At 38.2% G+C, this 27,843-nt stretch overlaps 1 protein-coding gene across 5 annotated transcripts in view; it reads right to left on the bottom strand.

The window, feature by feature from the left end:
* The window catches only part of XRCC4 (X-ray repair cross complementing 4), a 293,362-nt gene that overhangs the window by 20,473 nt on the left and 245,046 nt on the right, over window positions 1-27,843 (bottom strand). For 3 of the 5 annotated variants that reach the window (XR_007154765.1, XM_047870938.1, XM_047870947.1), the window contains one exon: window positions 18,525-19,729. The exons of 1 other annotated variant lie outside the window; for it this stretch is intronic. The gene's annotated coding sequence lies outside the window, so the exon portion shown is untranslated. Of the gene's footprint in view, window positions 1-18,524; window positions 19,730-27,843 lie in introns of those variants that run through there. One more of the 5 variants, XM_047870960.1, reaches the window with a different exon arrangement.

Below are 27,843 nucleotides of genomic sequence, written 5' to 3'. Positions count from 1 at the left end.
ATTCTACAGATGAAGTAAATGAGGGTAAAAAGCTAAATAATATCCTCTTTGACCACACAACTACCAAAACGAAGAACTGAAACTTAAGTAATCTCCATATAAGGTCAAAGCCCATGCTCTGAGATATTATACTGACAAAAATAAACAGCAAATAAATGTTTATATAATTTGGTAGATCAGTGATAAAAATTATATACCAGGGCACTTGGGTGGCTCAGTTGGTTAAGCGTCCAACTCTTGATTTTGGTTCAGGTCACGATCTCATGGTTCGTTGAGTTTGAGTCCTGTGTCAGGCTCTGCAGTGTGTCAGCACAGAACCTGCTTGGGATTCTCTCTCCAGCCACCACCCCCCCGCCCCGCCTCTCTCTCTCTGCTCCTACCCTGCATGCTCTCTCTCTCTCTTGTCAAAATAAATAAACTTAATTTTTTAAAAATTGTACTTAACTTATTATTCCATCTAGATTTATCCTCCCCAATTTAGCTCTCAATGATTTATCAATTATTTCATGGCATAACACATTATGCCTGTAATGAAAGCCTCTTCCAGAAACATACATATTTCCTGGGAGACAAAAATGCAGGGAATGGAACGTACAGGTTCTTCACACATTTTGAATGAGATGCAGTTTCTTATTTAACTTCTCTTTCATCTAGTTGGTGAAAAGTCATAATTGTGTTGACACTTCCCTAAGGTACCTATGATCTGTATAAAATGCTTAAATTTACTTACACCATGTGTGCATTCGGCCATAAAAACAAAACGGAGAACAATTCAAATTAAATTTCATCATTTGTTCAAATACATGTCTCTTTGGTCACACCTTCTTAATGAATGGTAGCAGACAAGCAACACAGCTAATAAGTTATTTTAATAGGGTGATGTAACGGCGTGTGAACTGTTACCTCCTGGGAGAGTAAGTGACAGATTCCAGTTCTCATTACTGTGTAGATTAGTCTCAGAGAATTCATTAGTGCCCAGTGTGGCAGCTCTGCTGAGTGCCCTTAATTTGGAAAAAGAGACAGGAGGCCTATGTGCCCAAGAAACTCTAAAGACAGATGAGCTGGAATTGAAGGCTTTTAGGGCAAAGGGCTCTCTTGAGAAGATGGCAATTATTCCCCCAGCTTTTCAGGCACTGGTGACAGCTCTCTTCCCTTTAGTCTGTGTCAGTATGTACACTAGAAACAACAGCAGACTCCTGGGTTTCCCTACATCTCGGAGGAGGCAGCTTTCATGCAGAATGTTCCAAAGGACCCTACATCCATGTGATTTATGTCCATTATAAATGGCTTTTTTATTTTACAGAATGACAGTGAGCAGAAGTAGCACAGAAAAGAATGCAATCTGTCAATAACCCTATTTTATTTCCTAGGTAATGGTTTTAATCATCTCCTAAACCACCAAGCAAGCTTGGCGTGGACTGATTTAAAAATCCTGCATGTGCCATTTTGGCCACTTGCCGGTAAAGATATTATAAAGACAATAGTAGTTACCAAACACAAAGTTCTTCTTAACAAACACAAAGTTCTTCTTCCTAACAAACACAAAGTTCTTCTTAACAAACACAAAGTTCTGATCTGGACAATTACAATAGCAATATAGCACTACCTACATACTTAAAGAGCTTTCAAACTTTTTTGGCTGAAATCCTTAGTAAGAAATAAGTTTCATACACAACCAATACCCATATACATATAGGTATTTATATGGGTGAAATTAATGTTTCAGTACATGTGATGCACTCTTATCTGTATTGTTCTATTTTAATCTCTTCATTTAGTTTGTACTACTCTACTGTAGCCTGTTCTATTTTTTTTATTTTTTTTTATTTTTTATTTTTTTTTATTTTAAATTTTTTTTTTCAACGTTTATTTATTTTTGGGACAGAGAGAGACAGAGCATGAACAGGGGAGGGGCAGAGAGAGAGGGAGACAAGATTGGAAACAGGCTCCAGGCTCTGAGCCATCAGCCCAGAGCCCGACGCGGGGCTCGAACTCACGGACCGCGAGATCGTGACCTGGCTGAAGTCGGACGCTTAACCGACTGCGCCACCCAGGCGCCCCTGTTCTATTTTTTTTAAATGTTGGTTTTTAAAAATGTTGCTTCTTTTAAAAACCTGATTTTATCACTTACTAATATATCAAGATCTATAGTTTAAAAAACTATATGAAAGAACCATATCTCAATACAAAGACCTTTTGCTATTAGTTTTTGTAAGAATTACAACTTATTTATGAGTACTTATTATCGGTCAGGCTCTATGCCATTCCTTCATAAAATTTCTAAGTTAATTTATTCTCCATAGCAAAGACAGATATTATTCCACTTCTCAGATGAAGAAAATCAAGTTCAGAGAGTTAAAGAAAGTTGCTCCAGCGCACACAGCTAGTAGGTGGGAGAGCTACCATACTGCCATATGGTAAGGACATAATAAACATTGGATGGACAGATGGACGGATGAGGCACAAGCCTGCTGATGACTGGATGTGTTAACAACTAATTTGTGTTGCAGCATTTCTTTCTGGACCACAGTCTATGGTTTTCAACTATCTCAAAACAGAAATAATAGTTTTTAGCTTAAAATGCAAAAGTGCTTCCTCTCCTCTCCTCTCCTCTCCCCTTCCTTCCCATCCTCCCCCCTCACCCCTCTCCTCCAATCACCTTTCCTTTCCTTCTTTTTTAAATTTTAGAGACAGAGAGGACATGCAAGAAGGGGAGAGGGGCAGAGGCAGAGAGAGAATCTTAAGCAGACTCCACTCTAAGTGTGGAGCCTGACAAGTGCTTGATCCCACAACCCTGGGATCATGACCTGAGCTGAAATCAAAAGTTGGATGCTCAATGGACTGAGCTACCCAGGTGCCCCGCAAAAGTTCTTTCTTAATTGGGAGCAGTGAGTATAATGATGATGATGATGATGATGATGATGATGATTGTGGCTAATACTTATTGATTAGTTAATATGTACCAAGACTACTCTAAATTTTTTATGTGTATCAATATAAAATAATAGTAGCCAACCAAAAACATTATTACGAGGATTAAATTCATTTAATACGTTCATCAACCCTATGTGGTAATTACTGTTATTATCTCTGTTTATAGTTGAGGTTAAGTTACTTGCCCAGGGACACACAGCTAATGAAACCCAAGACCTCTGTCTCAGAGCCTAAACTCTTAACTTTTACTTCTGACTAGATTCATTAGAAATCAGCCAAATTTTTCTTTTAACACTAAAAGCAAGGTTGTGCTCCCAAAGAAAGCACGGTAAAATTGATAAACGCTTTGCTGGAGTGACCCATCCATGATAAGCCATTTAGTTCTCTTAACATGCTCATGGGGTTCTTTAGAGCATTTTTCTGAGGGTTTGGATATAGATTATATTACCCAACACAAATACTGAAGATTATGATTTCAATCTTGTATTTCTGTGTCTCAGTATTTTATAAAGTTAGTGTTAAAACACACCTTTTAAGAAATTAGTGATGAGGGGCACCTGGGTGGCTCAGGTGGTTAAGCATCAACTCTTGATTTAGGCTCAGGTCATGATCTCCTGGTTTGTGAGTTCGAGCCCCGCAGCGGGCTCTGCACTCATAGTGCGTGGCCTGCTTAGGACTCTCTCCCTCTGTCTCTGTCCCACTTGCTCTCTGTCTCTCTTAAAATAAATAAATAAAACTAAAAAAAAAAAAAAGAAATTAGTCATGATTTTATTTTTAATAAAATCAAATTAAGAACTATTTGCATAGTTAATAGCAATTCTATTAACTTAGAATTCAATTTGCATAGTCAATTCTAGTAACTAATTCAATTTGCATAGTCAATAGCAATAACTATTGTTAATAGCAATAGTTATAGCAATAGCAATTCACTCTGCTAGTGTTGGGGAGACAAAGAAGTACATTCTCAAGTATAATCATGAGTACTTTAGGGGTCGGGAGAGCTATGGTGGGATATTTCCTGGACAGAATTTAAAGGATTAGCACGAGAGCTTGAAGATGAAGCTGATTTAAAGCCAGGAGCCAAGTTTACCAGCCAAGCTCATGAAGAAGCAAAATCATAGCAAAGAGGGCTGGCAAGAAGACACGTGAGTATAGCAGAGTCCTACAAGCTAATTTGCAAGAGACTTTCTCCCTTTGGCCCCAGGTTATCTCCTATATTTATTGATGCCTATAAGCCCCACCACAAAAATACAGTGGATGAAATTGGTTATAGTTTTTGTAGCAGAGAAGGCCAGTGCCCAAAGACACACATGACTTTCCTTTTCTACCTAGGACCAGCACTCAATCACATTTGCTAGCCTCTTAACATTCTTACCAATGAAATGCGGGTAGAAGCGACGTGCCTCATCTCTTAACAACCTCTCTTGGGATCCTCTATTCTCTCTTTCCTTACCCACCTACTTGATGACACAAGACAATATCGTGTTAAAGAAGAAAGCAAATTATGTTCTCGAATGACTGGATGGGACAGAGCCACCCTGACAACTCTCATTAGAGAGTGACAAAAGCGAGAAATAAACTTGTATTAGGCCACTGAGATTTTTATAGCAGCAAACATTACTTAACTAAAGCAGTGCTAGAATATGAACACTGGTGCGAATGCTGTTTTAAATAAAAGATTACAATTGGTATTTGGCGTTATAAATTGGGAACATGGGTGTGTTATTCGCACATGTGGCTGTATCTTCTCTTGTGAGCCATGACTACTCCCAGAAACCACTCTGGCACAGTAGTACATGCAGTCACATGGTTCTCTCTTCAGAAAACCTGCTGGAACTGCTGAGGGCTCTGCTGCCTTCCCCTTGACTAATCAGACTCATATACACACATACACACATATGTAAGCATGTATTATATATATTTATTTATGTATCTCTTTATCTGTGTGTATATATATATATATATATGCAAATATGTATTTAAATATCTATGCTCACTCTATCTATCCACTTACTATCAAAACAAACATGCTTCATTCTGATCTCTCAGACACTAATCCAGCATGGCCGCTTTCATTCTAGACTTCATTCCTTTATCTGCAACTTCTTTCTCTGAAGGTAAGAATGCTCACTCTCAATATCACAATGTACTTACTTATCTGTTAATCCCTAATAATATACACGTGCTAAGAATTGCAAAAGTCCCCTGTGAGGAATAAATTGACCAACTAGAACACAGTAGCAATGTACTTCACACAGACATAAAAAAAGAAAGAGGGGGTGCTACTAGAGACAACATCAATGGACCTAGAAGATCTTATGCATAAGACTGAAAAAGACAAATACCATATGATTTCACTTATAACTGGAATATAAAAAAAAAACAAAAAAAATACACAACAAAAAGCAGAATCAGACCTATAAATACAGAGAACAAACCAATGGTTGCCAGAGGGGAGGGAAGTGGGACGGTGGGCAAAATGAGTGGAGGATAGTGGGAGATACAGGTTTCCAGTTATGGATTGAATAAGTCATGGCAATAAAAGTCACAGCATAAGGGATACAGTCAATGATATGCTAATAGCAATGAATGGGGACAGATGGTAGCTACAGTTGTCATGAGCATAGCATAATATATAAGCTTGTCAAATCACAATATTATACACCTGAAACTAATGTAACATTGTGTAGCAACTATACTCAACTGAAAATTAAAATTAAAAATTAAAAAATAAAATCAAACATGTTTTTATTCATGAAGAACAATAAAAAAAACATGAGGACAAAGGTAAAACTCTGAATAAGATTAATGAATTCATTGTGCCTCAATAAAGATTGGCTCAGAGAGCTGGCCTATTTAGGTTTTTTTTTTCCCCTGAAGCTAGTTGACAATTCTAATGGCCAAACTATGACTGTTTTCACTGTAATGTCAGGAAGAAAGCTTCAACTGAGAATGGAGTTTAAGGTTTAGATGCAGAGAGCTGATCTTGTGCCCGAAATGTTTGTCTCTCTTCCTTTACTTAGTGATGTGTAATTAACACATTAATGATTTCAAGGGGAAAATCATGGTCAGTCATCTCTCTCTGCCCTGAGAAACAAAATTTGATGAACATTTCCTCATTCAACAAAAGAATCTGATTGAAGATCCACTGAATATGCTATATAAAGTAGAATTAGACTGGTCATTGAAAGGGATACAGTTTGTGGCATCTAAAATTTCTATCAGAAACAGTCTTTTAAAAAAGGAATCTGGGGGCGCCTGGGAGGCTCAGTCAGTTGAGCATCCGACTTCAGCTCAGGTCATGATCTTGTGGTCAATTGTTCAAGCCCCAAGTCGGGCTCTGTGCTGACAGCTCAGAGCCTGGAGCCTGCTTTGGATTCTGTGTCTTGATCTCTCTCTGCCCTTCCCCTGCTCACGCTCTGTCTCTCTCTGTCTCAAAAATAAATAAAACATTAAAAAAAAATTTTTTTTTAAAAGAAAAAGTTGGAGGCATCACAATTCGAGATTTCAAGTTATACTACAAGGCTGTAGTAATCAAAACAGTATGGTACTGGAACAAAAATAGACACATGGATCAATGAAACAGGATAGAAAAACCAGAAACAGGGGTGTCTGGGTGGCTCAGTCGGTGAAGAGTCCGACCTCAGCTCAGGTCATGATCTCATGGTTTGTGAGTTGGAGCCCCACGTCGGGCTCTGTGCTGACAGCTCAGAACCTGGAGCCTTTTCAGATTCTTTGTCTCCTTCTCTCTGCCCCTCCCCCAGCCATGCTCTGTTTCTCTCTTTCTCTCTCTGTGAAAAATAAATAAACTTAAAAAAATTAAAAAAAAAAAAAAAGAATCTGAAAATGTTGTCACTCTGGCCAGCAATTCGGCCAACTTTCTTTGCCACTGCCATTGGTAATTGCCTACTTATGTGAATCCAGATACTTAAAACACTATGACACCAAGACAAAAAAACACAGGCTGAAGCTGCATATAAGCTTCCCCTGCCCTACATCTCCTTTACCAATACTGTTTACAACTCCTGTGGTATATATACTATTAGTATCCACATTGTACAGATGAGGAGAATTAGGCCCACAAAGGCTAAGTAACTGCCTAGGGTCATATATCTGGTAAGTGGGCATGAGCTAGGATGAAAGCAGATCTACTTGATCCCACAATCTGTGGTACTCATGAACAGTTTGCTACTTTTTTTCAACCTTGGAATGCCATTTGTAAATCTTTTTAATAACTGTGTAGCCATCCACTACACATTCATAATTGGCTTAACGTCTAACCAAGTTGCCCTGAGGCTGTTGCCAGTTTTTTACCATTATGCAAAAAATGCAACAGTTAAATCCTTACAGGAACTTCTTTTCCCATTTGTGCAAATGTGTTTGCAGGAAAAATTCCTATGTACTGTAATTTATTTTTAAATTTATACATAATAAAAATATTTAATCTGTTGATATAAAACCCAATATATCATGAGAGCCTTAATTCTTCTAGAATTAGTAAAGCATGATTTTTCATTTTTCTTTTCAATATATGAAATTTATTGTCAAATTGATTTCCATACAACACCCAGTGCTCATCCCAAAAGGTGCCCATCACCCACCCTCCCTCCCCACCACCCCCCATCAACCCTCAGTTTGTTCTCAGTTTTTAACAGTCTCTTATGCTTTGGCTCTCTCCCACTCTAACCTCTTTTTTTTTTTTTTTTTCTTCCCCTCCCCCATGGGTTTCTGTTAAGTTTCTCAGGATCCACATAAGAGTGAAAACATATGGTATCTGTCTTTCTCTGTATGGCTTATTTCACTTAGCATCACACTCTCCAGTTCCATCCACGTTGCTACAAAGGGCCATATTTCATTCTTTCTCATTGCCACGTAGTACTCCATTGTGTATATAAACCACAATTTCTTTATCCATTCATCAGTTGATGGACATTTAGGCTCTTTCCATCATTTGGCTATTGTTGAGAGTGCTCCTATAAACATTGGGGTACAAGTGCCCCTATGCATCCACACTCCTGTATCCCTTGGGTAAATTCCTAGCAGTGCTATGCTGGGTCATAGGGTAGGTCTATTTTTAATTTTCTGAGGAACCTCCACACTGCTTTCCAGAGCGGCTGCACCAGTTTGCATTCCCACCACCAGTGCAAGAGGGTTCCCGTTTCTCCACATCCTCTCCAGCATCTATAGTCTCCTGATTTGTTCATTTTGGCCACGCTGACTGGCGTGAGGTGATATCTGAGTGTGGTTTTGATTTGTATTTCCCTGATAAGGAGCGACGATGAACATCTTTTCATGTGCCTGTTGGCCATCCGGATGTCTTCTTTAGAGAAGTGTCTATTCATGTTTTCTGCCCATTTCTTCACTGGGTTATTTGTTTTTCGGGTGTGGAGTTTGGTGAGCTCTTTATAGATTTTGGATACTAGCCCTTTGTCCGATATGTCATTTGCAAATATCTTTTCCCATTCCATTGGTTGCCTTTTAGTTTTGTTGATTGTTTCCTTGGCTGTGCAGAAGCTTTATAGTTTTTCTTTTCTTTGTGGCTACAGTCTATCAATGATCATAGGGACCATAAAGTCAGCATGAAAACACAGTACATTGAGAGACAGGTACACAGTTGTTAAAATATGTATATTCTGGGCCAGGATGATGTGAATTTTAACTTAGGCACCATCATTTATTAGCTGTAACCTTGAAGGCATTACTGTTTTCTGGGCCATAGTTTCTCATGTGAGATAGCCTAATCACTATTTTCTGTAAGACTATTTAGATCATTATATAAGAAAATGCATGCAAAGCACTTAGTAGAATGCCTAACACATAAAAAAATGGTCAATAAACATTCATTACCAATATATCTATTAGTTCTGTACCTTTGTCTTTTGTGTGTGAGTGACATCACTTTTATTATCCAAATTTCCACATGAGTTAATATATTATTGTTATTATCTTAATATATTATTATTTCTTTAATTCATTCATTCAACCATGTTTACTGACCACTTACTATGTACCAGGCACTGTTCTAGGTAATGGGAATACAGTGGGCCCACAGAAAAATGATTCATATTTCACAGACATCAAAGTTCTCTAGAAATCAGTGTTTTAATGTATTTTAACTTAAAAAAATAATACTGGTTAAAATAATATCCCATGAAGCATAATTTAGGACACTTAATTATAACTCTAAAGATTTGGTGTTATTTTAAATTGATTTTGATACTTTTCTAAAAAAGAAAAATGACACCACTGTTTATGGGTCAGTGGCTAGTGGGAATTCTTTTTACAGCTGCCTTGTGTCATTTATCTTGATCAGACACTAAAGAAGCCATTTCTGGGTAATTTACAAGATCATTGCGTCTTTTATACCCAGGCTTCCGGATCAGCAAAGAATACAGCTTAACCTTTATTTTCATCTATCCGTGGAAAAAAATAATACATAACAAGGTCTCAAATTCTACATTTCAATTCACCTGCTTTTAAAATACAAGTTGAACAAAAGTATCAACTGGTAACAACTGCAGAAAGAGGAAACTTAAATGTGTATGTCACTGGCAATACACAATTTGAAAACTCAATAATTTAGTATCAAATAAAATATACTTTTCTTTTTGGTGTATCTCTAACCCTTCTGTAGGTCTATTCATTATTATGCATATATACATCTACATATATAAAAATGTATAAAGATGTGTATTTACATGTATTCATATAGGTATATACTTTTTATGTTTTTTTAACCACCACCAAGCAGTGGTATTTTGTGGATAAGTAGCAATCTTCTTATCGTTATTTAAGTCTATGTGTATGGTTTGGAAAAGTTAGTAAGGGATCAAAGTCTGACCAGAATGATGTCATAACAAGGTAATATGGAATCTGATTATGTGAAAAGCTGGATATTTACACAAAGAGGTCAGAAACCAGCTGGCTACATATAAACTATAGAAAAACCAACAAACCTCCTAAGACAGTTCTTATTCTTGATCTGCTATGGACTTGCAAGCTTAGCATAATTTTTAAAGACCCAGATATTGAGAATGTCTTCTAACTCAGCACAAATCCACTCAAAAATTTTGTGTGGCTTGCTACTCAAATTATACTGGAGGCAATGAGAAAATGGATTTAGTTTTCCTTTGCGTGGAGTTATTTAAAAATTATAATATCAGTTTAAAAAACTGTAGCAACACTTTACCTCTATGATTTAGGAAAAACATCCTTACAGATTATATAAAACAACTTGAGGCTATTTTTATCTGTATTGTATTTTTATTTTATAGATCTGAACATTCATTCCAATTGGGTTTGGGGTAGACACTCAATTGAATTGTCTGAACCATTGCCTATATTGAACTTATCTGAAAAGTTAGCTTTATGATTGTTTGCCTTCATTTCTTCTTTCTTCCTTCTTTCCCTCCTTTCTTTCCCTCTCTTTCTCTCACTAAGTTTTGTAAATTGTCCTTTTGCCTGACTCTAAAATATTAACAACCAGTGTCATAAAAGATTATGTGAGTAGGTAAAAACTTGGGTCACTTATAGTGTAAAAAACATTACTAAATTATTATACTATTTTATCTTCACCGAATATTTTCATTCTCTTCAAAGGATAGAAGATGTATTCTAAATTGAGGAATGACTGATTACAGAAAGGAAAAGAGGGACCAGGAATGTGGTATTTCAGGATTATTCCATAAAAAAATGATGACAAACCAAAGTTCTCCACTCAGGCCTAATAACAAGAAGAGAAATAGTCCAGGATCACAATTCCAACATTAGATTAAAGATAAGATTTGTTAAATTCTTTGGTGCTCTGCTGAACAGAATGAAGAACTGGTCTGTTAATTCTGTGATACCTTTAATAACTTTTGTGTTTTTTAGACCCTTGATTGCTAAGATTATTGCCATGCCATCTAACTTTTGTGAGGTTAAAAAGCACTCAACATGGATGTATGGAGCCATTCTTATTAGAAGAGTTAGATAACACAGAAGAATTCCCACACAAGCATGATCCATGGATTTGCTGATCGCAATGTACATTAGCTTATTGATGGACTTAAGTATCTGGTAGAATCTAAAAGCTTTACAGAGCCACAGAGATATTTTGACATTAACAGTGAAACTCCTTTTTTGAACATTTGGTTTTAATAATCTTAAAGATCTTCTGGTTTAACTCTTTTTTTTTTTTCACTTTTATAGGTATTTCATTAGGCCAGGCTTTGAAATTAAAAGAAAAATGGTTAATGACACCGTCTCAGCACAATATAGCATTAGCAATGGACCACAAGTGTCAAACGTGCGAACACAAATAATCATAAAACAGTTGTGATGTAATGACCCACATTTTTGTCACTGTGACTCAGGATACCCAGAGAGGGTCAAGAGAAAACAGTGGTAACACAGAGCTAAAATGTCAACATACACTTGGGCTGGGCAGTTCTGTCCAGAGCAATTAACTCCTCCATGCCCCTTCCTCCTCTCATTTTCCCCAATGTCCGCTCTGCTTTACTATCCCTTGAAGCTAAAGGAATTCATGAGACAAAATCTGTTCTATGATGTTAACCAGTTTTTCTGCTTCATGTGTAAAAGGGCTACTTAGTTTTTGCTTCTTTTCCCCAAGACTAGAGAGAATATTCAGAAGTCCCAGAAGATCCAGACACTACACAACCATTTCCTAAAGGGATGTGAAGCCTTGAATTCCTCAGGAGAATGTAATTGCTTCTTTGGCAAATAAGGGAGCGCAGTATATGAGTCATTCAGTCATTGTAAACTCCAATGAAAGTTTGGTTTTATATTGTTCAAAGTGGAAACAGCTTCTTCTTTTGCCCCTTAATTATAACAATACTTTGTGCTTACTCTTAAAATAGCAAAGAATCTAGAAAGTGAAGAGAAGCAGTCTCAATTGTAGCTTTGCAAGCCATACAACCACTTTGTTGCATAATCTACTACAACTTTTACTATACATTCAAACATACACAGAGTTGTTTAACAAAATACATACTTTTTAAAAATTATTGGGGTAAAAAACACATAAAATTTACCATCTTAAGTATACAGTTCAGCAGTGTTGACTTTATTCACATTGTTCTCAAACCAATCTCTAGCACTTTTTCACCTTATAGAACTGAAACTCTAAATCCATTAAACAACAGCTCTCCCTCAGCCCCTGGTAACTACCATTCTGCTCTATGAGTTTAAATATTTTAGATACCTTATACAAGTGAATCGTGCAACCTTTGTCTCTTTGTGAATGGCTCATTTTACTTAGCATGATATCTCCAAGATTCATCCATGTCATAGCATGGGACAGTTTCTTTCCCTTTTAAGGCTGAATAAAATATAATTGTCTGCACACATCACATTATGTTTATCTGTTCATTCACCAATGGACATTTGGGTTGCTTCTCTGTCTTGGCTATTGTGAATAATGTTGTGAAAAACATGGTTGTGCAGGTATCACTTTTTTAAGTGAACACTTACATTGTTTATAATTCTTAAAATTATGAACATGAATATTTGTGTAATATATCAATTATTTTCTTAAAAACATTCCTATAAGTAGAATTTCTGAGCGGAAGGCTATATGCTTAAAAAGAAACCTATATTTCAAGTAACACATGTGCAAGATACAGATCAAATATTGTAACATTTCTTATTAAAAAATGTTTTTTCTTTTCTTTTTGAGTATACTTGACACACAGTGTTATGTTAGTTTCCAGTGTACAACGTAGTGATTCAGAGAAGTTTATATATTATGCTCTGCTCACAATATGTGTAGCTACCATCTGTCCCATTACATCACTATTATAATATCATTGACTGTATTCCTTATGCTGTGCTTGTACTCCTCGACCTACCCATCTCATAACTGGAAGCCTGTGTCTCTCTCTCCCCTTCACCCATTTTGCCCAACTCCTCACATTCCTTCCCTCTGGCAGCCATCAGTTTGTTCTCTGTATTTATAGGTCTGATTCTGCTTTTTGTTTGTTTGTTTATTCATTTAAAACAAGTCTTTTCCATGCTTCCTCATCCTCAGCCCAATGGCCTGATAGATCCAGAAACAAAATTAAAATATTTTTGTCTTCATTCTCTTTGTCACTTACCATAGTTCTTCTAGATCACTGGTTCTCAATCATGACTACACATTGGAACTACCTCAGAAGCTGTTAAGAAGAAATACTGATTTCTGTACACTATCCCTTTTAAAGCATCATCTCTTAAAGTGGGGGCCTGGGCTTTGCCCCTTTCTAAATGATGTATTTTTTAAAGTTTTGCAGGCAATTCTAATAATGCAGGGCCAAAATTAAGAAGTACTGTTTTAAAGGAGTGCTATTCAAATTTAACGTGCAGATGAAACACTGATGGGTCTTGTTAAAATGCAGATTCCATTTCAGGAGTTCTGCAGTAGGCAGGGTGGGGGAGGGGGCGGGCTGAGACCGGGTTTTTCCAACAGGTGACATTTTTGTGTATAAAGGATCTAGATTAATACATGTACTCTTCTATCCAACTACTTTAGACAATATGTAGTGACTCCTCAAGATGAAGACAGGGATTTGCTCATTTTCATTATCTCCTTCCACCTGAATATTTATTATATTACTTTTAGTTTTACTATTGGTTCCTTTTAGGTTATAAAACTAAATTCTCATTTTTTTCCAATTTTGACCGTGTTTCTTGGTCTTGACCACCCCTTAAAACTTGAGAAAGTCTTCCATTTTTTTTCCGTATTTCCCCCCAGAAAGTTTTGGTGCCATCTTTTGTTAGTTTTGCTTTGACATGTAGTCCAAGTAGCCAATATTTCTGTTTTCTGCTGAGAACAGCAGATACAAACAAACCTTTCATGTTATGTCATTAGGTTGTCTCTTAATAGAAATCCAACCAACTGATTTGCCAGTGTTAATTCTTTAATACAAAAACAGATATACACCATGCCAACTGATGCACTAGGCTTCCAGTGCTTTTTCCATGGGCCCTTGTACAGAAATCTAAGCAACCCAAAGAATTTTGTTTCTAGAATTTTGTTTCTATGGATTCCTTAAAATCAAGGCATTAGTTTTTGTCATATTTTGATCAAGAGTGTGTAGTATAACCTTTCCTCTGGAATTTTTAGTACTTCCTACTCCCATCCCTTTTGCTATTTGCCCTTTATTTTTTCCACATTCTAAGCCATATTAGTTATTCCGTAAGGCACAGACTGTCCCTGAAGTCTCCCCCTGGGGTGTACTGTCTCATTCTCCTCAGGACCGGTGGCTCTGAGGCCTATGGCAACCTGGAACATCCCTTTATCCCTTTCCTGGGTCAGAACTACTGTTCCTGCCTTCCTTGGTTACTGATCTTCTATGCTGAGGACACTCAAGTAGCTTCATGAGAGATGACACATAGGTGATAAATGTACTGAGTCCTTGTATTTTTGAAATGCAGTTTCAAATATATATATTTCAAATATAGAAAATTCTGGGTAAAAAGTTTTACCTCAGAACTTTAAATGTTATCAGTCTGAGTCTCTCTCCTTTGTGAATTGTGGCTTTTTTTCTTCCTAGAGGCTTGTAAGGTTTTCTTTTTAATTATGTTGTTCTGATACTTCCCATACAATGTGTCCAGGTGGGGGGTCTGTTTCCATTCATTGGGTTGGACACTCGGTGAGCCATTATAAACCAAAGAGTCTTACCCTTCTTTAGCTCTGGCACGTATCTTTTTACTATCTGGTTGAATAATTTAAACACTTTGGCTCTTTCTCTCTTTCTGAGGTTTTTATTAGTTGAATATAGGTCCTCTGAGTTCATTCTCATATTTTCCATCTTTTGCTCTTTGACTAATGTTCAGAGAGATTTCTTTGATTTTGTTGTTTTTTAGTATTTCTACTAAATTTTTTATTTTGGCAATTATATTTTAAATCTCTAAGAGTGCTTTCTCATTCTCTCATTCTCCTATTTGTTTTATAGAGGTAGTATTTTCTTGAACCTTTTTGCAAATATTTCTAAGGATGATTTTTTTGTTCCCTGAATCATTTCAACTTCCTCCAAGATTGTTTTGTTTGTTTGTTTGTTTTTTAGAATTTCGTACTTTTCTTTTTATACTGCTAGTTCTCTTCATATTCTAGTGGCTTCTCTCTGTTATTAAGAAAGCAGGACTGGGTAGATGGAATAGATATTCTGCTTTTGTAGTGGCAGAAGACTGTTCTCCTAGCAGGCCTCTCCCCTTCTTCTGAAATTGCTTCCTGGGTTGCGCCAGGCAGTGTGGGCCAGTAAACTTTGAGGATCAATGGGAGTGGTAACTGGCTCCCAGACTGAGTGCCTGCACAGTGCCGAAATGATAATGGCTTCCCTCTGAGGCATCAGCAAATGTAGAAATGTTATCTTTTCCCAGTTTGCCCAATTACTTTAGAAAGGAGTCACCGTATATTTCGACTGGGAGTATAATGCCAACTGCCTGCTTACTGTGTTTATATATGTTGGAGATAGGGTGCTGACTGAAGAATTCTGGATACACTCAGACCTTTGAGGCATCTCTCTCTGTTTAGCTCCATCTTTCACTCTCCCCTCTGTTGTGTCTGATGACTCTATACCCAAGACATGTCAGGGGTTCCACAGGGCAGATTAGCTTTCTTCCTTTACAGAGCTGTCAAAGTGTATTCTAGGCTGGCAATTGCTCTGCCCTTTTCTTCTATCTAATGGCTCTCATCTACTTTTTGTATCCCAGTAATTTATTAAATAGCTCAATCTTTAGTGACATACACACTTCCCATTCTCTCTTGTCTGTTGTTCCAGGCAGTTGCCTTTTTACTTTTAGTCATTACTCAACATTTCCCTGCTCTGTTCTCGATCACAGAGCAGTGACCAGCTCCTGTAAATGACATTTCCATGCCAACTGGCTTCCATGGAGGTTCAGCCAGTGGGAAGCACTGGTAGGATATTGGAGAGAGAAGAAGGAAGAAGGCAATATATTTCTCCCTTCTCTTTCTACCGTTGGCAGCATCTCTAGAAGTGGTTTCTTCTTTTTTGTCCAACACCTTCTGACTCCAGGCAGCCCCGTTCTCATGGTTCAACCTCTCACCATGAAGGGCCTTGAGCTCTAGCAATACTAATTTTTTCTTTGGTCCCTCCAGTCCACTGGAGGCAGTAGCCCCTGATGTTGCAAATCCATCTGGCTTTTTAGATGTTCCTACACTTTCATAAATAGGTGCCTACATTGAGCTCTCTCTATTGAACTAATTGGTTCCATTTTCCTTACTGAACTTGAGAGATACAGGTATAAGGGAGATTTTATTCTACATTTCTATACTTTTAATTCAGTAAATAAGGTTTTGGAAGTAATGAGAGGCCAATGCATGTGGTCAGTCTGCCATCTTGAATTGGAGAATATATACATTTTGAGGCTTTTGATACACATTGTCAAATTGCCTACTGGAATGTTTCTAACAAATTATATTTCCACTAACAGTGTGATGCTATCCATATCCCATCACCCTCCAAACACAGGGGATTGATACTTCTTTTTAATCATTGCATCTAATCTTTGTATGGGGATCTAATGAAAACTTCAAGTTTTCCTGGCTCAGAAGATCTCATATTTGTGTTGTTCTAACAGCTGGAAATGATCTATGAGGAGATAGAGCCAATAGCACTCGCCTAACATTTGATTCAAGACAGTTGGCCAAGTTACTAAGGAGCCCAGAATCCTAACAGTATGAAAACGACACAGAAAGCAGCTTTTCCAGTGTCTGCTTCTGATATCTAAAAGAGGAATTATTCTGGTTGTCCAGAAAAGTAAAATTCCCCAAGATAAATAAAGTCATTGCTGAGATCCAAATTATTAAAGCATGACTCAAAGATGAGAGTGTCTCACAAAAGACTGAGTCAAAATCGACTCCTAAGAGTCCCAGCTTCCTAGCTTAGAAATTCAATGGGAAAAGTTAACACCCGGCTCCATGAGGATCTCACACAGATTTCCAACTAGAGAACTAACCACAGAATAAAGGTATTGGAAATAAGGAATCTCCAATTTCGCCTTATGAAGTAGTGTCATAAATGCAGCCCTCACCGAAATCATGCAGAAATGTCAATCAGGAGTCTTGATTAGCCACATCTGGCCACATCTGGCCATGACTCAGTCCATTTTATGGTGGCTTTGCCCAACAATTACTTTCCCTGCAATACTGCTTTTGATACTCATCAGCTTATCAACTGCTAATAGTCATTTCGCCCACTCAAGACCTCCTTTGTGCCTTCCATTTGCACAGAGAGTATACAGAGATCTGCTTTTTCACCAACTAATTGACTGCACTCTAAAGCACATAATTTGCACTCTTTGGCCTCAGTTTTTTTAATCTATATCTATCAAATGAGGCTAAATGATCCTGGAACTTCCATTCAGCCCTGAGCAGGAGCTATGATGATTGGGAGCTAGGTGTCTTTAGTAAAACCATTTAGCTAGGGCTGTTATAATCACAAACAGCCTCAAATCTGGCCATTTGATCTTGTCTTCCAGAAAGGTTATTTTATATTTCATGTGTTTAAAGCATGATTTTAAGCACTTAAAATGTGCTACACTTTATTTCTATGCTGTTCTGGTGTTTTTCCTCTTCTCCTCTTCTTGTTTTAATACTCCAGGAGCCTTAAGAAATGGAAGGTTCTCAGATCTCTTTTGACGTCTGAGAGGGCCAGGCCCTATTATTCAGTGAGTCTATTCACATCTCTCTCATTCTCCCTACAGTCTATGAACAGGTTACTGTGGGATGGAGAAGAGCTTTGGTTTTATGAAGTGATGAATTGGTATTCTGACTAAACCCAAATGTTTTGGTGACTGTTGGGGTGGAACCCAATAATTCTGCCAAGTTGGGATTAGCACCAATGCTACTTCCCCCTTGGTGGAGATTCAGCTCAGAATCACGGTTAAAGAGAAATGAAGGAAATCCAGTATGAAAGTGGACTTCCATTATAATAACCACCAAAAGATTTTTTTTTTTAAAGCTTCAAAGGAAGAAAAATGGAAAACCTAATCACGCACATAACACATCACTTGTAATTTGCGTAATGGTTATCTTTGTTGAAAACTATTTTTTTTATTTCTTTTTAACGTTTGTTTCTTATTGAGAGACAGAGCATGAGCATGGGAGGGGCCGAGAGAGGAGGAGACAGGAAATGTGAAGCAGGCTCCAGGCTCTGAGCTGTCAGCACATAGCCTGATGCGGGGCTCAAACCCACAAACCCCAAGATCATGACCTGAGCTGAAGTTGGATGCTTAACTGACTGAGCCACCCAGGTGCCCCTGTTGAAAACTATTTCTAATGAGATGGATGAAAAGCTAAAATGGTCAACAGATTTGGTCAAATCAGACGCAAAAAATGTCCCTGAGGCTTTTCAATCTTCAACACATATTGGTTCTTATCAGTCTTCTCAACCATAATTTGTTCCTTTGAACCCTCAGAATCAAGGTAAGGTTCAAAAGCCACTATACAAAATAATCATTTATCTCTACAGTCTCAAAAGTTGTAAAATATATTGAATACATGTTTTACTTCATATCTGAAGAATTTAAATTTAATCTAGTTAGTTCCTTATTAGAGATGGAACATCAAAGAATTCAGAAGGACTAAAACATTCTGTGTATGTTGTGCTTTTATTCATGCATAGGTTAACTTTTGGAAGTCAATTTGCTTTTTTTAGTTCATGAGAGTCTGCATAGAAGAAATAACTAGCAGGAGTCAACAATATATGATACAGGGTTCCAGAAAACTGGGTCCCTTTTGCTCTGTGCTAACTGCTTGGGTCAAGTATACAAACTAATTTGCCCACACAAGATATCTCTTAGTATTCCTTACTGTTCAGCAAATACCTATTCTGACTGAACCCAGTTCTTTGGTAATGGTGGAGGCAATAGATAACAGTGTTATCTATACATATCCAAGACTAAATTTTGCTATCTTTTCTCAGCCCAAGTAAATACATGAATATGTCTTCTCTATATTACAGGAGATGTCAAAAAAAGAGCATGTTTTATGGATAACAAATGGCATCTCTGTTTTATAAAAACTATTTCTCTGGAAAGTAAGGTGGATATTTCGAGTCTTCTGTAGATAACTGGAAAATCAGAAAACTAAAAAACTAAAAATACATACACGCAAAATACAACTAAAAGCAAATAAAAAACTGAAAAATTTCCCATTAAACGATACCCACCAACAGGGAGATATGAAGAAAAACAAGTCAACTTTTTCTACAAGTATATCAAGGTTCATGATTAAAATAAGTCCATAACCAGGGAAAGGCCTGGTCTTTAGTACAAGGACGGGCCTTTTATTTGGCTGTCGCCTTTGACACTGGTGGACAGCATATGAAGTTTAGTAATTTAAGAAATCCTGGGGTGGGGGAGAAGCCCTTCCGGAAAGCACTTTTACATTGTGGATTAAGCTGTGGCTACTGCCTCTGAACATTATCTGCCTTATCTGGTGCTTAGACAAGAAGTATACGTGAGCTGGTCTCATTTGTGAGGAAGCTGACTTCAAAAGAGAGGTTAAGTGGCTGGCTTGAGAGAAGAGAGTTAGGCAGTGGGAGATCCAGGATTGGAACGTCAAAGTTAGTGACTCCAGCCCACTTTATCCTGCTGTGACGCTATCTCTACTTGGCTGAAAAAAAAAAAAAAAAGTGTCACTGGAATTATCTATCAATGGAACAGACATTTGTGCTATTTGCAGTCATTTGGGGGAAATGCTTCTGGTTAACAGTAAAAAACGTTTGCTTCTCCTGTTTCCGAGGTCATCATGAATGGGGTAGGTATGGGATTAATTCTTTTTGGCAGCCATGTCCTGGAGGGAAAGGGAGAGCCAGAATTATCTCACAGACAAATAGAAAGAAACAGCAAGTTTTACACCCACTAGCTTTAAAACGACAGCCAGTTCCCCTTGTGACGTCTGCCTCGAGCTGAGTAATGCACTTGAGAACTGTTTTGCCAGCCTCTCAGGGCGTAATCTTTAACCCCTTTTATTAATGGATTCTGTGACACTGTGCATCAGAAAAATGATAAACGTCCAGGTTAAAAACAACCAAATTTATTTTTTTCACATTCTTCTTCACATTCAAAGATGTTGAAGCCAATGCTATTGGTAACCACATATAATAGTGTATGGTGGAAAATGTCAAGTCAAAACTCTAACTCACACATGCCTACTCACTTCTGTATGGCCATAACATTAACCTCTTATTTACAATGTTGTGTGATGACTAGCTTTTCTGCCTTGATAAAATATTTAGTGCTCACAGGTTATTATTCCATGTTTCCCAATAATCTATTTGCTTTATAATAAAGCAGGAGCTCCTAAACTTCGTTCTTAAGTAACTCACATGGTTTCGGCTGTACTATCAAATCGGTATCTATGTAATATTTTTCTTTAACCGGATTCACTTTATTATTTTACAAGATTATATCACTACTGTAGATGGAAAAAGAATCTACTGTTTGCCTTAAATAGATGGAAGCTACACGACATATACACAATGAATTAAAAAAAATGCTTTAAAACTTATGTAAACATTGCTACCTTGTGCTAAAGGCTCTGAATGTGAGACCTAGACACTCTCTATGTTAAAAAATAAATGAAAAATGGAGGGAGGGTGGGGACCTGTAAGAAGTGTTAAATATACGCCAACACTAAATTAAGGTTTCTTCTTTTATGTGATCATAAACATTGAAAGAAAACTGATAAATAAATCAACTTTTCATTATGGGAATCAGAGTAACGGTGTTGGGTCATGTGCCATCTTATGTGCTGTCTCACTGTGGAAAACATTTGAGTGAAGTTTTTGTAAAACATGTCTGAATATCAAAGAGCATTTCTATTGCTCACTTAGACACTAGCGAGAGAGAGAACTGAGACAAGGGTGAGAGTTTCTTTTCCTCCACAGTCAATTCCATTCAACATAAAATACAAATTATGTGCTTAGATATTTCAGTTTATTATCTTATTTGTGAGAAGAGACAAATACATTGGAAATAAATGATTACCAAACAAATCGACACTCTTAAGGGTGCATGCTGAGTATCTAGGCAGATAAGAGCACCCGAGGGGCCTTTGGGTTCCTCTGCATGAATAAGGCACAAAATGGCACTCATTATAGGTAGACAAATTAAAAATGGGCCACATGTGGATGGAAGCACCCCAGGGGAACTCAAAGCATGTCAAGCAGAAGACAAGAAGAAAAAAACTGGGATTTCTGGTCTCACTCCACCCTGCCCATCACCCCGTCCAGGGGAGAACTATCAAGTGTTGAAAGGAGGGAGAGAAACCCTACTCAGACTCCTACAAGATTGATCCTTAGATGCTTTTTTCTTTTGCTTTCTTGAGAAAGAGAGGGTGTGTGGGCAGTGGAGGGGCAGAGAGAGAGAGAGAGAGAGAGAGAGAGAGAGAGAATCCCAAGCAGGTGGGTGCCCTGTCAGTGCAGAGCCTGATGTGGGGCTCAATCCCTCAACCCTGGGATCATGATCTTAGCCGAAATTGGAAGTCAGACACTTAACCAACTGAGCCACCCAGGCACCCCTTAGATACTCTATTTCATTTTCCAAGATCTGATGGTGTTTGTTGTGTGACGTATGGACTAAGGAGGGTGTTAGCATAAAGGCATTCTGCAAAGACAAAGAGTGTATACAACAGTTTATGGAAACCTTTGGTAATGCAAATAATTAGTGAAACATTAAAGAAAACGTTTTGCCTCTTGTTTAATTCATCATCCAATGGCTTTATACATGTTTTCTAGTAAATAACAATGGCAATAGTCCAATCTCTTTTGAGTATGAGGACTGTATCATGCTAGACATTATACTTTCAATGTCTATAGACTGAGAAAATACATAATGATCAAAGGCTTCTATTAATTCAGTGAACCAAGTAAGTGTATTTATATTTTATTCATCACCTCACCTATAGACATTTAAAAAATAGTACTGTGTGTGTGTGTGTGTGTGACATATTATTTATTTAGTCTAGTCATACTGAATGTGCATATGGATTTACAGACCCCTCACAATAAATTCTGCTACTCCCAGGGGTCCAAGACCTAGTGGTTGGAACTGTGGAATAGGACAGGCTTATGATTGATGACAGTAAGGAGGGCCTGGGGCACATCTGTGGGTCCTCCATTGCTTTTGTCATCATGACCCTCACACTTTCTTCCTGAAACTCTGCACTCTTCTTTGTTTACTGAAAATATTTTCTGTATAAACTTCAACAGGTTGGTTTTCCATAGTGGAAACATTTTTTTTTTCATGCTAAAAAATTAATCTGTGCCTTAACTGGAGACCTGTACAACTGGGATAACAGTCATTTTAAATTCAAGATGCACCAGGTCTTCTGCTGCATTTAACAAAATGTTAGTCCTGAAGGTAGGTTGTGAGTACACGGTTATTTGCTGTGCGACTCCTCATACCCTTGTGACGTCCATATTGAATAATAAACGAAAGCATAAACATTCCCTGCATCTCACTTACAGCTCTTTTCCTTTATGTGGTTATCACAACAAGCCAACAAAAGCTACCAATAAAGTTATTACTTGCTGCACAAAGCAGTGAAGCAACATTGTAAGCTTACTTCCTGAGTGTTTTCTGGAATTTTAACTCCTTTGTCCTAGCACATTTTATCCGAATCTGAGATTCAAAATGTGCTCATGAGTTTTGCCAAAATAGGCATTCCTTCTTTTGGGTCTGCCTTCTGTGTGACCCTAAGGACAATTGTGACTTTCTTACAAGCAGTGTCTTTAATCGTTCACGTAATATGTCCCTGCAGTCATGCCCTCTCTCTCCTGCAGCAGCACTGTCTTCCTCTTACCATGGCACATCTCACAGTAAACTTGTCTACATTTGCTGTCTACATGTACTAGCGTCGTAGGCAGTTTCAACACACTCCACTCCACTCTACTCTGTTACATCTCAGAGAGTGCTCTTATCACAGTCACAAACCACTTTCACATGGGGCCAAAGGTCATTCTCTGGCTCTCAGCTCATTTGCTCTCTCAGATGCATCTGACATGTTGACACTCCTTTAACTACTTTCTCACGTTTGCTTCCATTATACTCATTTATGTATTCAGGAAGACCTACTCTGGGTACAAAGAATTGAACACTGAAAAAGATTGGCTTCTTGTCTTTATGAATGACTGTGACAGAGACAGAGAAGCAAACATGCAGTTACAAGGGCCATGTGGACTAAATGTGCTAAATGCTATATGGTGGGGGGAATATGGTGTGGACACAGGATCTATGAAGAATGCCTAATCAGGATTTACATGGTCAGGGAAAGCTTTCTGAGGAAGTGACATTCAACCCAAGACTTAAAAGATGAATAGGAATTAGTCAAAGAATGGAGACAGCATAGTGAGAAAGGGTATTCAGGACAAAGGGAAGAGCATATTCAAGGACTTGGAAGGGAAGAGAGAGCATGGAAAGATGTAGTGCCAATATGTACAGGGTTGGTTTTTTTTTTGTTTTTGTTTTTGTTTTTGTTTTTGTTTTTGTTTTTTGGTGGAGGGGAGGGAAGAGTAGCAAAAGAAAGAATGATAAAAATGTCACTGAAGTAAGGAGGCATCATATCCGACAGGCCTTATAAGACAATTTAAGAATACTGGACATTTTTCATTGAAGGCAGTAGGGAGCAATTAAGGAAAGTGGAGCTGGAAAATGACTGAACCAGGAGAAGGATTGAGAAGGGGCAAGGTTAAAGGGCAAGACTCACTAGAAATCTGTGACAGAGATCCAGACAATAGTAGTAGTTCTGTTAGTGGCAGTAGTGTTGGTGATGGTAGAGAAAATTGGCCATTATAGAGGAAGAAGTAACAAAATTTGGTGATTTGATGGAAGAAAATGTCTGGTCAGGAGATGGAAGAGTCAGTGATAACAACCACGACAAGGTTGGTGCCTTTCACCAATTTGGAAAGCACCAAAATAGGAACGAGATGTGGCTAAAGATAGAAGGGAGATGATGAGTTCAGTTGGAGCTTATTGACACTTCAAAAGCAGAGATGCACTCGGAAGATAGTGGGGACTCTAAAAGGGACTGGCCCTCCTCTCTCTCCCAGAGATAAGGAATGAGGAAATAATGATGATTTCCCTGTTCCTGAGAGCTTTCTCAGGGAGCACGTTTGAGTGACCCATAACACAAGATGTGGAGCGTGGGAGTCACATGCTTCTAGCACGGAATCTACTTTTCTCCTAAGCAGTTTTCTCTCTACTTTTCTCCCACTACAGACAGACAACAGCCACAGCTCCGGATCCACAGCTTTGAGAACTGAGGCATCAGGGAATCTATAACAAGAATCAGACACGTAGTGACAAAGGACACATGACTTCATTGCCAAGTTCTTGGTAATATCCTTTAAAAGGCCTCAGTGGTGATAGAGGAGAAGTTTAGGGAAAGCAGAAGTAGCCCGGAAATAGCTAAAACCTGAGTTGGGGGCTCCTGTCCCTTCTCAGCATCCTGACAAGGTCTTGGTAATATATCCAGATTTGTGATCAGCAAATTAGGCCAAGTTGGAATGAGTATAGGCAAATGAAACATAAGGGGAAAAAAATACAAGTTTTTTTTTTTTTTTTTTAAATCTCAGCTTTGTTGGCTTGTGTGTTTTATTTCGTATTTTAACGGTGCATATCATTTTCAGTTGAGGTCTTGTTTCTTGCAAGATCATTGCTTCTGCAATCCTATCTGGAGCAATATGTAAAAAGGATGTGTATATAAAATGAGGAAGCATATTTCAGTCCCTTCTAAGAAACCATTTAAACTGTTAGACATTTGTTTAATGCCTATACCTTTCTAACACTCTTAGCTGAAATATTGTGCTTCTCTGTGCTATCAGCAGTACAAAAATCAAAGAATTAAGATACTGTGGTCCAAGGGAACCATTTTACTGTTTCCATCAAAATATGAGTTTTCCAGGTTTTATTCCCATTACTTATCTATCAAGGACTATGTCTCTCCCCATGCTAAACTGTAGATACCAATACAATCTGCCTCATCAAAGGCTATTAGGACACTATTCATGGAGTGTATTTTGCTTTAGGAAGTTGGCTGGGAATTCCCCCAAAATTGTATTTAGTATATGTTAAAGGTTGATGTGTATTCTACAAATGAGTGAATTTCTTCTAAGATTAGAACTATGGCAGGAGTGACATGGATTAGAGCTTGGCAGTGACCTGAATTTCTGTAAGCAGAGCATAGTCAACTTCCCAACTGTGCCTTGCACAAGGGTGGCCAACTCCCTTCTGCTGTATTAGTCATCATTAGCCACACTAGGGAGTGGTTTAACTCAATTTACAAAACAGCGATTGTTCTGCTACCCTCAGGAGAGTGTTCGGTCATGGGCAACAGCTCTATTGCATGGGGCATCATACTGCACCCATCTGTCCTAATAGTTTTGGTTACAACGGAAGTGGCAGCAGACTAACACTAACCATCCCGCACCTTTAACACGGCTCTTCTTGGGCACCAGGCACCGCACTAAGTGCCGTTTTACATGATCTCATTTAATCTTCAGAACCACCTGTGATGAGATTATTGGCTGCATTTTAGAAATGACAAAAGTGAAGTGCAGGGAGAGGAAGACATTTCCCAAGAGTCACCCAGAACAAGGGTTTGAATTCAACTGTTTGACTCCTGAATCTGTTCTCTTAATCTGAATCTCTTAATCACTGGACCAATGGCTTGTAAATTTTTCCCCAAAGGATAAGGGGGACCGAACTCTTGCATCCTACTCCAACTCTTCTTTTGTTGCTTTATATACTGAGGTTCAGCATAGACCTCACTGTAGTAAGGAACCAGAGCCATGTTTTTTTTTTTTTAATTTTTTTTTAACGTTTATTTATTTTTGAGACAGAGAGAGACAGAGCATGAACGGGGGAGGGGCAGAGAGAGAGGAAGACACAGAATCAGAAGCAGGCTCCAGGCTCTGAGCCATCAGCCCAGAGCCCGACGCGGGGCTCGAACTCACGGACTGCGAGATCGTGACCTGAGCTGAAGTCGGACGCTTAACCAACTGAGCCACCCAGGCGCCCCCAGAGCCATGTTTTAAGAACAGTTTGACCTCGCATCATTTGCTCTGACGTCTCTGTGCATCTGAACCAACTCAATACTGGACATGGAATCCAGAACTGCCTGCTTCATATACTCTAGTGACTGATTAAAAGAAAAGCCTCACTGAGTGGCTACAGAAAACAAACAAACAAACAAACAAAAAAGAAACCTTATGTCAATAATTCTGAGTTAGCTCAATGAAGGCCTGTCAAATGGAACATATAACAAGACAAAAGGTAGCCAGTCCAGGTTAACTGTCCTTTATCTATGGCATCAATTTATTAGCTACCTTGTCATGCAGGAATATCCCAGGATAAGAGACTTGGGCAGGTATATTTTCTTAGTGGGAAGGTTGGAAACAGAACAGTGGGGACCCAATGAAGGGATCATGAGAGATCAAGGGGAAAAGATGGAGAAAGAGCAATTTTTCTCCCATGGACTAGTCCCATGTAGCAGAAATTTAAAAAGCGGGGGTGGAGGGTGGGAATGGGTTTTGTTCATTGCATATTTAAAGGGAAATTAATCAGATTTAATTTATTATAGGCCACTCTAAGAAACCACATGCAGAGTCTCCTTACAATTTTTCCTAATGACAGTTTGACAGAAAAATATCACTGTAGTCTAGAGACAGCTATCATTTCACAATTCAGAAAAGATGTGAGAATTTATCATATGGCATGAAAACCAATGATTTTGATTTTGGAATCAAAGTATTATTATTATCTAATAGGTAAAGGAAGCCCAGATTATAGAGGAGGAATGTGTATCAACCCAAACACTCAACACATCATATGCAAGAGCTTTCCTGCATTGGATGCCCTTTAGAAGTTTTTGGACACCAAAAGGTGAAAGTAAGGAATTTGCCATTTTGATGCAGCCTTTTTAATCTGAGAAAAACAACCCAATGTGCCTTTCAGTTCTAAATAATAAAGTAAATATCTCTATTCTTGAGGCCGAAATAACAACCTGGATTGAGACCCTTTAGGTCCAGAGGATGGGTCTTCCATTTAGTCACATAAATCAAATATGTTTTCACACAGTTCTTTTTCTCTGCAGATAGTTTTTGGGGTGGAGGAGAGCAGAGTCCAGGGAAGAAAACTTTTTTTTTGTCTTTATATGGATTTATGCTTTATAATAGCATATTACTGTTTATTGTTAAGAAGACCATCTCAGAGCATACAGGTCAATGGTGTGTGTGTATGTGTGTACAATAAATACATGTGTTCATGATATTGTTCCCATATGTCAAGATCTTGGTATCAGGGAATCTGAAGACTAAAGAAAGTTGGGTATGTTTGAACTTGATTGGGCTTGGTGCAGCTTAGAATGGATTGCAGATGTCCCATACTTAGTGTATGAATGGTTCAATGGCTCTAGTTTGGGGGAAATACACTGATATTGAACCATTTGCCTGCTTAAGGATACAGGTTAAGACTGACCCACAGGCAAGGTGTGGGGCTTTCCTTGGAGAATTTACAAAATCATTTTGGAAGGAGACAGAGATCCTGGGATTCACGATGGTCCAGGAGGCAGAATTTAGGATACAAAGAGGAGGAAATTTTTCCTTTGAGCTCATGATTAGGTTTGGAGGGGACATATGGCAGAGGAGAATCCCAGTGAGGGGTGTACATATGTGTGTGCTGGATGGTGCATGTTGATAAGCTGGTTGCTTGCAACATGGCCATGTTACTGGTGACTCCTTATGGGTCTAGCTACAGTAAATTAAATTAGTCAGTGTGGTGAACTTTCCTTGTATTAGTCCCGAATTTTCATGTTTTCAAGTGACCAGTGTGAACAAAGTGATGACTGCAGAATGACCACAAAACTTAGCAATATGTGGATCCTGAGAAACTTAACAGAAGACCATG

Source organism: Prionailurus viverrinus, chromosome A1, assembly GCF_022837055.1.
Source record: "Prionailurus viverrinus isolate Anna chromosome A1, UM_Priviv_1.0, whole genome shotgun sequence".
NCBI lineage: Eukaryota > Metazoa > Chordata > Mammalia > Carnivora > Felidae > Prionailurus > Prionailurus viverrinus.
Note: the sequence above shows the minus strand (reverse complement) of the source record. Positions and strands in the feature narration are given on the sequence as shown.